This window comes from Ictidomys tridecemlineatus, chromosome 8 (genome assembly GCF_052094955.1).
Source record: "Ictidomys tridecemlineatus isolate mIctTri1 chromosome 8, mIctTri1.hap1, whole genome shotgun sequence".
NCBI lineage: Eukaryota > Metazoa > Chordata > Mammalia > Rodentia > Sciuridae > Ictidomys > Ictidomys tridecemlineatus.
Genome location: NC_135484.1, coordinates 104,853,673 through 104,865,051, shown reverse-complemented (window position 1 = coordinate 104,865,051; position 11,379 = coordinate 104,853,673).

Below are 11,379 nucleotides of genomic sequence, written 5' to 3'. Positions count from 1 at the left end.
TTTACTTTTCTCATCTCATTTGATCATATTTTCCCTATCTTATCCAGAGCTATTTTTTTTTTGTTATACCAGGTTTAAAAATTGTTTTGACCACAGTGATATTCATTTTTCAAATTGCATGAAGAGGAAAAAGTCCTATTACTGAGGACCAGTTCAAGGATTTATTGTTTAGTGTTAAGTAAACATAGGTCAGTCTTCTGGTGGTTTCTTCTCTACATTTTGAATATCTGGATGATGTTAGTTTTTATCCACTCACCTTGTTTTCCTGTGGAAAATTTCAGCATAATATAGAAGTTCCTTAAGATAGGTTACAGTTGATCTTTCCTCTTATAAATTAAAAATAATTCACACCCCACACACTCACAAACACCCATGCACACACATATTCACATACAAGAAGTTTCTGAGAATAAAAAACAAGAATTACAAGATGAGTTTATTTTTTATTTCAAAATTATTGAATTGTTGCTTAGTTTTTCTTCATTCAGTTAAGAAAACATGAGTCCCTCAATGGGAACCACTATGCTTTCAACTTACAGTAACCCATCATTTAGGACATAATAAGAACTAAAATATGGTAAGTGACTATGTATGTAAATCACTCAGAACATAACTCAAATATTTGAAAACTTTTTAATTGGCAAGTGAAAACCTACCATTAATATATATTTTAAGTCTCATGCCAATGAGCTAGCTGCCATCAAAGAATAAAGCCCCATCCTCATGGTAAGGACTGCACAATCTAGCTGATAAAATAAGATTAAAGGAAGTAAAAACAAGCAAATGATGTAAAAAAAAAAAAAAGGTATGTAATAATACTCCACTGTAGCATTCTGGCAGCTATCTAAGTACTACAAAATTCAGAGGATTTGATGGATACAGGAAAGTCTTCATGAAGGACATGGATACCCCTGACCCTTGAAAGGCATGAAATTAGTAAAGGTGGAAAAATGAGTGGGTTTTCTAAGTGAGTGAAACAGCACAATGAATGAAAAGTTTGTTGTTGTTGTTGTTGTTGTTGTTGTTGTTGTTTGGAACTAGACATAAAAGCAGATGAGCACTGAATTATTGATTGATAATGTCTATGTTCTCCAAATCAATTTAAAAAAATAACCCCTTGCAAGATAGCAGAAGATAAAAGAAGCAAGACACTGGCCAGACAAACTTGAAAGTTGTGGAGTTTGTAATGGGTTTGTAACCCGTGGATGCATGATGAGTGACAGACACCTAATTTCCATAAGGGCAGGAACTTCATCTTCATTGTTTATCTTGTTTATCACTGTATCTCCAGTACTACAACAGTGTCTGATTCATAGTAAGCATCCACCCAATTCTTGCAATATAAATGAATGAATCTTGAAATACTGTTTTTAAGGCTTAATGTACGACCCAGTCCACACACCCACTCTGCCCAAGCAGAACCATTTTCAGGAAATGCACTTAGTGCTGTTTGTTTTCCTAATTGGTTGGACTCCAGTGGTGTTTGCTAAAAATACAAGCTGATCTAGCTAGGATAGCAAAGGTGAAAGAACTCAAGAAATGTTCTCTTCCCTTAGAAGTGAATGAAGGTGAACGTCCTTTTCTAAGCCAATCTGCTCACTGCCCAAGCCTAGAATCACTAAACTTGATTGCTCATTCCAAAGTTTGCATGACTACCAACATTAATAAAGGCCATAAAAGTGTTCAACCTTTGCAAACACCTGGTTAATTATTTTTTTCTGTCTCATCTGTGGAGTCTGAGGATGGACCAGGTGTGACAGAGCTTATCATGCATACTGGATTCAAATCTGGTCAAATCCCCTAATTTTTCTGCAACTAAATGCAGAGGAAGGATGTGTTCCCAAACATTTGGATACATTCAGGGAAAAAAATGCTCCAAATAATAACTTATAGAAATCAGTTTCTAAGCCAACATGGTGAAGATTTGGGCCTATTTTTTCTTCTATTAGGCACAGGGTCTCTGTTCTAGTGCCTAAGTCTTTGATCCACTTTGAGTTGTGTTTTGTGAGGATGAGAAATAGAGGTTTAATTGCATTTTACTGCATATGGATTTCCAGTTTTTCTAGCACCATTTTTTGAAGAGGTTATTTTTTCTCCAATGAATGTTTTTGTCACCTTTGTCTGGTCTGTCCACACCTTGTGAAAGTTAACATCAGGGAAGGAAGGAATGCAGCTTTTGATGTCTCCAGAGGGCTATGTAGTCTTCAGAGGACAGCCCAACAATCAAATCCTTTACATGAACTCAGAATTTAATGGCTAAGCAATGACATTTCTACAGGGACACAGCCACATCAATGTTTATAGCAGCACAATTCACAATAGCTAAACTGTGGAGCCAACCTAGATGCCCTTCAGTGGATAAATGGATAAAAAAATGTGGCATATATACACAATAGAATTTTACTCAGCAATAAAAGAGAACAAAATCATGGCATTTGCAGGTAAATGGATGGTGTTGGAGAAGATAATACTAAGTGAAGTTAGCCAGTCCCCAAAAACCAAATGCCAAATGTTTTCTCTGATATAAGGAGGCCAACTCATAGTGGGGTAGGGAGGAGGAGCATAGGAGGACTTGATTTAAGTCCTTGGGGGTAACAAAGATCAGCCATGTGTCTGAATATATATATATAGCTACACACATGTATATATATTATATATTTATTTGTGATATTTATTAATTGTACATATATATGGGTTACAATATGACATTTGAATGCATGTATGCAACATATAATGATCATATCAGGGAAATTGGCATATCTGTCACTTCAAACATTAATTATTTCTTTGTGCTGGGAACATTCAAAATCCTCTCTACTAGCTATTTTAAAATATATAATTAATTGTTGTCAACCATAGTTACCCTACTGTGCTATAAAATATTAGGAGTTATCCCTTCTATCCAACTGTACCCCTGTAACCATTAACCATTCCCTATCCATTACCCTCTACTCCCACCCTTCTGGTTGAATTTTTTATTGTAAATTTTTTTTAATTAAACCAGAGACTCTGTATCTAATAAAAGAAAAAGTAGGCCCTTATCTTCATCATGTGGGATTAGGCCCCAACTTCTTATAGCACAAGAATTAAAACCAATAATCAATAAGTGGGATGGAATCAAACTAAAAAGTTTCTTCTCAGCAAAAGAAACAATCTGTGTGCTGAACAGAGAGCCTACATTCTGGGAGCAAATTTTTACTCCTCATATATCAGATAGAGAACTAACCTCTAGGATATATAATGAGCTCAAAAGCTAAGCACCAAAAAGAAAAAAAAAAAAGCCCAATCAACAAATGGGCCAAGGACCTGGACAGACACTTCTCAGAAGAGAATATACAATCAATCAACAAATATATGAAAAAATGCTCATCATCTCTAGCAATCAGAGAAATGCAAATCAAAACTACTCTAAGATATCATCTCACTCCAGTAAGAATGGCAGCTATTATGAAGACAAACAACAATAACTATTGGTGAGGATATGGGGGAAAAGGTACACTCATACATTGCTGATGGAACTGCAAGTTGGTGTCGCCATTATGGAAAACAGTATGGAGATTCCTTGGAAATCTGGGAATGGAACCACCATTTGACTCAGCTGTCCCTCTCCTCAGACTATACCCAAAGGACTTAAAAACAGCCTACTACAGGGACACAGCCACATCAATGTTTATAGCAGCACAATTCACAATAGCTAAACTGTGGAGCCAACCTAGATGCCCTTCAGTGGATAAATGGATAAAAAAAATGTGGCATATATACACAATAGAATTTTACTCAGCAATAAAAGAGAACAAAATCATGGCATTTGCAGGTAAATAGATGGTGTTGGAGAAGATAATACTAAGTGAAGTTAGCCAATTCCCCAAAACCAAATGCCAAATGTTTTCTCTGATATAAGGAGGCCAACTCATAGTGGGGTAGGGAGGGGGAGCATAGGAGGAATAGATGAATTCTAGATAGGGAAGAGGGGAGGGAGGAAAAGGGAGAGGGTAGTGAATTAGCAAGGATGGTGGAATGTGATGGACAACATTATCCAAAGTACATGTATGAAGACACGAATTGGGTGTCAACATACTTTATATACAAACAGAGATATGAAAAATTGTGATATATATACATATATATATATATATATATATATATATATAGAGAGAGAGAGAGAGAGAGAGAGAGAGAGAGAGTTGTAATTCATTCCACTGTAGTGTATTTAAAAAAATTAAATCAATTAATTTTTTTAAAAGGTATACTTTTGTAACAAAGTTGCTGCTTGCTCACACCTTTGTCTCTGGTATACTGTTGTACATGAAACTGGAGTTTATTGGCTTCAGGGGCAGAAGAGACCCAGAGTTAAACTTCGATTTGGAACTTGAAAGTGGTATTGAGATGCAGGGAGATTGGAATGGGGGAATGAGGCTGGAGTAGATAGAATAACAAGGGGGCAGAGTGAATACTTCACTTGGAGTTACCCTCAGGAACAGCATCACAATCTTAATATCTGTGATGGAAACAATGTGACATCTTTGAGATAGGTATGAATTTTTTGTTTTGTTTTTTGGCTTTTTTTTAAGAAAAAAAAAAACTTCTCTAGACATGGCTTTTGTGGACATGAGTAACAAGGTAGAGCAAGATAGTTTTGTATTTTGAAAGTTAGGTATAAATTAAAAGTTCCAAGTAGAGCATTAGGACTAGATCTAATGTCATGAGACAGATTTCTTTCTGTATTTCATATATGGCTCAGTTTTCATAGAAAACAAAATTCACAAGTTTCTTGGATGAATTTTTTTCCTTTTGCTTTCTTCCTTTTTTTTTTTTTTTTTTTTTTTTTTTTTTTTTTTTTTTTTTTTGGTACTGGGGATTGAACTCAGGGTAATTTTACCACTAAGCTACATCCCTGGCCCTTTTAATATTTTACTTTGATACAGGTTTTCACTAAGTTGCTTAGGGACCTTGTTGAATTGTTCAGACTGGCCTAGAACTTTCCATCCTCCTGCCTCAGCCCCCTGAGTTGTTGGGATTGCAGGCATATGCCACTGCTGAGTGAATTTTTTTTCTTTTTGGTACTGGGGATTGAACTCAGGGGCATTTGACCACTGAGCCACATGCCCAGCCCTATTTTGTGTTTTATTTAGAAACAGGGTCTCACTGAGTTGCTTAGCCTCTCATTGTTGCTGAGGCTGGCTTTGAACTCATGATCCTCCTGTCTCAGCCTCCTGAGCCACTGGGATTATAGGTGTGTGCCACCGCACCTGGCCTGGATGAATTTTTTTGAAATAAACTTCAAATATAAGACTACAAGCAGAATGCATACATGTGTAAGGTGGGATCCCATCCATGTGGAGGGATTAACTCTTGAAAGATACATTCTAAATTTTTAATAATGATTACTTCTTGATGGGGGCCAGGAAGGTGAATATAAGGACTTTTCTATCTTACCTATGTTTTTACATTAATAATAAGACAAAACCTAATAATAATAATAATAGTTAATTTGTATTGAGCACATACTGTGCTCCAAGAATTTTGCTAAAGGTGTTATTTGTTCAGTTCTCATAACAAGCCTGTAGGCAGATTCCATGACTTCCCTATTTTACAGTTGGAGAACTGAGGATTTGGAGAGACTAAATTAATTACCAGAGGGTGCATGGTTACATATAAGAGCTATGATGCAAGTGTGGTCCAGATTCTATAGTACAAGCCACTGTACCAGACTTCCTCAAATGAATAAATAAATACAAATAAAAATTCCTTTTTGAAAAACAAAGAGTCAATCTCACCAGCTTATAGTCACATCTCCGTAGTATCTTCTGCTCATGCTTAGAACATAAACTTTGTTCATTTAAACAGTCGAATGCATATTACTGCCACACATGACCACTCCTGGCATCTGAAAGGCCTGGATAAGGAAAATGGATAGACATTTGCTGGTGGGAAAGGGAGACAGGAAGAGAGTCTGGAAGAAGGTCCCTGAGGCTGGTGGCTGGACTTCCTTAGAGTAAAAAAAACAGAAGGCAGAGAGAGAGATAGGCTAGAAAGGAATTGCAATATAGGTCCCTGAGAATATGGTACATTTGGAAGTCTCCCAAATAGAATTTATACTCTTTGCTTTCTGACAAAGTTTTTAAAGTCTATTTTGTATTAATGGAGAAAAAAATTAGAAACAGCTTTTGAATTGTAGCTCCTCAGCATTATTCTCTTTAAAAGACTTCTTTTGTTTAGGCTATTTTTCTTTCAAGAGTTATTTAACTTTTTTCTTTTTTTTAGAGAGAGAGAGAGAGAAATTTTTAATATTTATTTTTCAGTTTTTCCGTGGACACAACATCTTTATTTTATTTTTATGTGGTGCTGATGATCGAATCCAGCGCCCCGCGCATGCCACTATCTTTAAACAGGCATTCCCTAAGCCAGCCAAATAGAATACCAATAGAAGTATATGTTGCCTGAATAAATCTATAGCACACTGACTTTTGTACTCTTAAATTGGGGGGGGTTATTTTTCCACTGGCTAGGAGTAAGAAAAAAAAAGAGAGAAATGTTTATTTAACCCCCTTAGTATTCCAAGCACCAAACAGCTACTTTACCTACTTTTCTGTTTTAAGTCTCCCAATTATTTGTGAGGTTATTGTCATCTTTCACATTTTATAAATAAATAGAGATAAGTTGGCCTGTCCTTGCTGCTCAGTGAGCCCAAACTGTGTTTTTACTTTCAGCATGACTTTTTGCAGCAGTGACCCTTGAGCACTATTAGTACTAACAATAGCCACTATTTGTTGTTTGTTTACCAAAGGCCAAACAGCTATGCTAAGAACTTTCAGGCTTCTCTCATGTACTCCCAACGATAACTTTGAAGGAATTACTACCCTTTGCTTACAGATGGCGTAACAAGGTTTGGCCCTGTAACCGAGTCAATAAATTTCAAACCCTTTTCATTCTTAGCAGTTTTACTATAATGCCCAGAATACCACCCTCCAATATGATACTTCTCTGATCAAACCATTCCCAAGACTTTCCTGATGACTGAGGCTCAGAGAAGTGTTGGCAATAGAGAAGGAAACAAGAAAGCCCTCAGGGGGCCCCTATCCTCCCAAGGGAGGGAAGCTTCCAATCCCCCGGGATCCTTAGCCTGTAACACTCAGTCTCTATCACTCCACACCAGTGGTTCTGAAATCCAAGCATGGATCTGTTACCTGGAAGGCTTGTGAAACACAGGTCCCTGAGCCCCACTCAGAAAACTGGCATTTCTAATAAGTTCTTGGCAACACTGATGATGCTGGACAGGGAATACACTTTGAGGATCATTCTCTAGACTGAGGGAAAGCAGGTCACGAGCAATTCATATTGTTGCCGACTTCAATCATAAACAGTTGTCAACAAAATTCTGCAAGTGATTTCATGAATGTGATTTTTTAAAAAATTTATTCCTTTGTCAATTAGTTGGGGAGGGGGACTGTAGAACATTTCCCGAAATCAGGTGAAATAGATGACAGGTGGAGCTGGCTCTCCTGCCCGGCCTACTTCAGGAAAACAGTCACATTATCACCAGCAACAGGCGAAGTTTTCATGCTGTAAAGAGTTATCCTTGGCAGTGCCCAGCTGCATGTGGTCATGGAATTTACAGATCCTTCCCCATGCCCTGTTGAGGGTTAGGAGTGAGATCTAAGAGTCAGGAAGCCTTATCCACAAAACCAATGTGTCCCTTGGCAGCACATCACACTGGGGAGCTCCTCTCCTCTGATTTCAAGCATCAGGTCAGAATTCCATCGGGGTGTTGCCTCCCGTTCAGTTGGCATAATGGAGTTGTTGGCCATGCTTTATCTATGATTCCTACGCAGCAAGATAAGGACTTGCCAAACCCACTGGGGCTGGTATTCTCTGGTGATAAATTTCTCTTCTCCCAGGGTGTTACCCATGAAGAGGCCTAGAAAGGGCTGGAAGGGACGTTTCAGCTTATCTAATGAATGCAGATCTGTGATGGGAAACTGAAATGAAGAGATACAAAGGGGTGAACTAGAGCCCAGGCCTCCCAAGGGCTCCTTGATCCAGAGAGAAAACTCCACATCACCTCACAGGAGCTAATCGGGGAAGGGTCACCAGGCACATTTGGTTAAGATCAAGCCTGGTGTGATGTGGATTCAGTATGAGAGAGTTAGTGGTGATCAGGGAACTATGGGACTCTTCCTCCATGATTTCTCACCTTTAGCTGTCTTCTGCTGTCCCAGTCTTTCTTCTATCTTGCCTTAGTTATCAGGATAATCTGCCAGTAGAAACTCTTAGAAAAAAAAAATTACCTCATGATTTTAGTGTTAGGAATGGTATCCTTTTAAAAGATAACTGGAGATCCTCCTGCCTCAGCTTCCCAAGGAGCTGGGATTTCAGGCATGTGCCATTTGCACTTGGCCCTGGCCAATCCTTGAGGATCTGGTAGGTCCTTGTTCTGCATACAAGTTACTTTTTTAATGTTTGTTTTGTTTTCTTCCTTTTACCCCTAAGATCTTGGGTACAAATTCAGTCTGTGAAGAGTTTGGGTTACTCATCCATGGTGACATGTGGTTAAACCTGACAATACAGTTTAAAATTCTCCAAACTATTTCTTCCCAAAAGCATAAGATATGAACTATGCACTTGAGTTAACTGTCTATTTGTCCAAGGTGTCCAAGGTATAGCCCACTGATACCTCAGAAAATATAAATGAAGCACTAGTTTTCTAGCAGGCAAAACTGCTGTTTCCTTCTAATCATCCTTGATGATGGCTCATTCCTCCTTTGCTTAGAAGCAGCCTTCACTGTTTACCAGCACCTTGGTTATAAACCCAGGAAACAGAGGCATTGTTTGTCATCCGGAAACCGAGCTCCTGTGCCCTTAGTTCCATAATCTCTCTATTATGATAAACATAGCAGCAACAATGCAAATTCTCCATAATTAGAATAATGGGATTAAACTTCTTTTATATCCCCAAATTCTAGAGTGGATCTCAGGTGTGTTTAAGCTGAGCAATTTAACCCTGATTTGTTTCTTGGTCAGAGCCTGCCCCCTGAAGTCTGATAAGGGAAGTACAGTACAGCTCACTGCTTTCTTACAAAAGGCAAATTCTTTCCACTCAACCACTTGCAAGGAAATAGATTGGGAGTTTTTACTGAAATCTGCATCCATTTGAAGAACATTCTAGATGCTACAGAGTGCCAATCTCTCAGCATCTTTATTTGTTCCAGAAGCGATAGAGAAAGTAAGAGAATTAATTTTTCTTAAAGTAGCTATTTACAGATATGGAAACACTTACACAGGGCCATGCAAAGTCAAAAGACAATTCTTAATATGTATTCAGATTTCCCACAGTGGAATTTCTTATTCTAAGAGCCTAGGATAGTGGCCTTCAGGTTTCAAATTCAAATGGTCTAATTGGGGTCCTTATTTCTCTGACCCGCAGCTATATTTAACCTGTTGCTGTCCATGAAATATTCTTTGGAATGTTTCAAGTCCCTCTTGACATGTTTCTCCTAGCAGGGGACAAGACTGGTTTCCCTCCTACCTTCTCATTCCCCATTATTGGACCCTTCTCTTCTCTCTATCTCTTAAATGATGGGGTGTGACAAGGACCTCCTCAATTTTCCACAAGTTCCTGCCAGGGGATCTCCTCTGGCTCTGTGGCTATAAGTACCACCTTTATGCTGGTGACCCTCCAGGACACATCTTCCCCTGAACAGTAGGCTACAATACTCAATGGCTCTCTGACATCTCAAACTGTCTGTCTCACAGGCATCTCAAAGTCTTAGGGCAGCTAACCAGTGCCACCTAAGCTTACAGAGCACCAAAGCCTCGGAGGTCAAGCAAATGAAGCAAAGTGCCTTCTAATTTTAATGTACTCATGTTCCTTAATTCACACACACACACACACACACACACACACAGAGACACACACACACAGACACACACACACACACACTTTTATTTGTATTTAACCAAAGTTAGATGGATATGGTTTTAACAGCTAAATAATTCTTATAATCCTCTGTCTCTTAGAGACAAATCTCTTTAAACTGATTACTTCTGTTTATTTCCATATTTAAAAAATAATTAAAATGCTCCTTCTTGGTTTTTTTTTTTTTCAGAATTGATAGGAGAGAGCGAGCATTAGGCTGACAGTCTCATTCAATAAGAAGCAAGTATTTTTTTGTTCTTTTTAGATATACATAACAGTAGAATGTATTTTGGCATATTATGCTTACATGGAGTATAACTTCCCATTTTTGTGGTTATATATGATGTGGAGTTATACTGGTCATGTATTCATACATGAATAGGAAAGTTATGTCCGATTCATTCTACTGTCTTTCCTATTCCTTTCCTATTCATTGGACTGGTGTCTCTCATTTCCCCACATATAACCTATGGCTAGGATGGTGGAAGGGACAGCTTCTTGAATACATGGCTTACAGAGGGTTCTGGGGATCTCATTGCTTCCCAAATTCACTTTGAACCAACTATCCTATTCAGTCCTGTATCCACTCCACTTTTTTTTTTTGCCTTTTTTAACAAGTTTATTTATTTATAATAAAACATAATAAATTCTACATGTTAAAGATGAAATGTTTTGACAGATAGAAACAATAACCACAATCAAGATATGCATACATGCATCAACTTACAAAGTTCCTCAGGCTCTTTTGCTATCTTGTCTGCCTTATTCTCCTACCTGCCCCCATCCCAAGGCAACTGATCTGCTTTCTGTCACTATAGATTATCTTGCATTTTCTAGATTCAAGTAAGTAGATGGTTATTGTCTTATTGTGGCTTTTATCTGAATTTCCCTAATGGCGGCAGATATTTACTATGTGGTTTCTTGTCAGTGCCGTGTCTTCCTGGGTGAAGTGTTTATGCAATTGTCTACGTAATTTTCACACCACTTTTTAAGGTATTGCCAAGTCTTGATTCCCCTGGGGATTCTGAAGTGTAAAGTAAGTGGCTTCTTCATATTCCCCATTCCTGGCTTAATATTTAACTTTCTAAGTTAGTTAGCACTCAACCCACCTGCTTTCCAAAGTAGTATTGCTATGATCTCCTGTCTCACTTCCTGTTCTTGAGAGTTCCTGACTGGGAATTTTGGTGATCCCTAACTCTCTGTATTTGTACCTTTTGAAATCTCCTTCCCTGGATTGTGGTGAGGACTAGTTTCTCACCAGTAGAAATATGGTAAACATTATGGAATATCACTCCCCTGATTACCTTATACTCAAAAAGACTGTTTTAAAAGCAGGCTGAAGTGAGAGATTGTGCTTGAAAACTTAATGATATGAATGGCCAAGCTGGGGAAGTCCATATGGTAAGGACTTACAGGTGCTCTAGGGCATGAAAATGGATTCTTCCAACAATCAGAATGAGTTC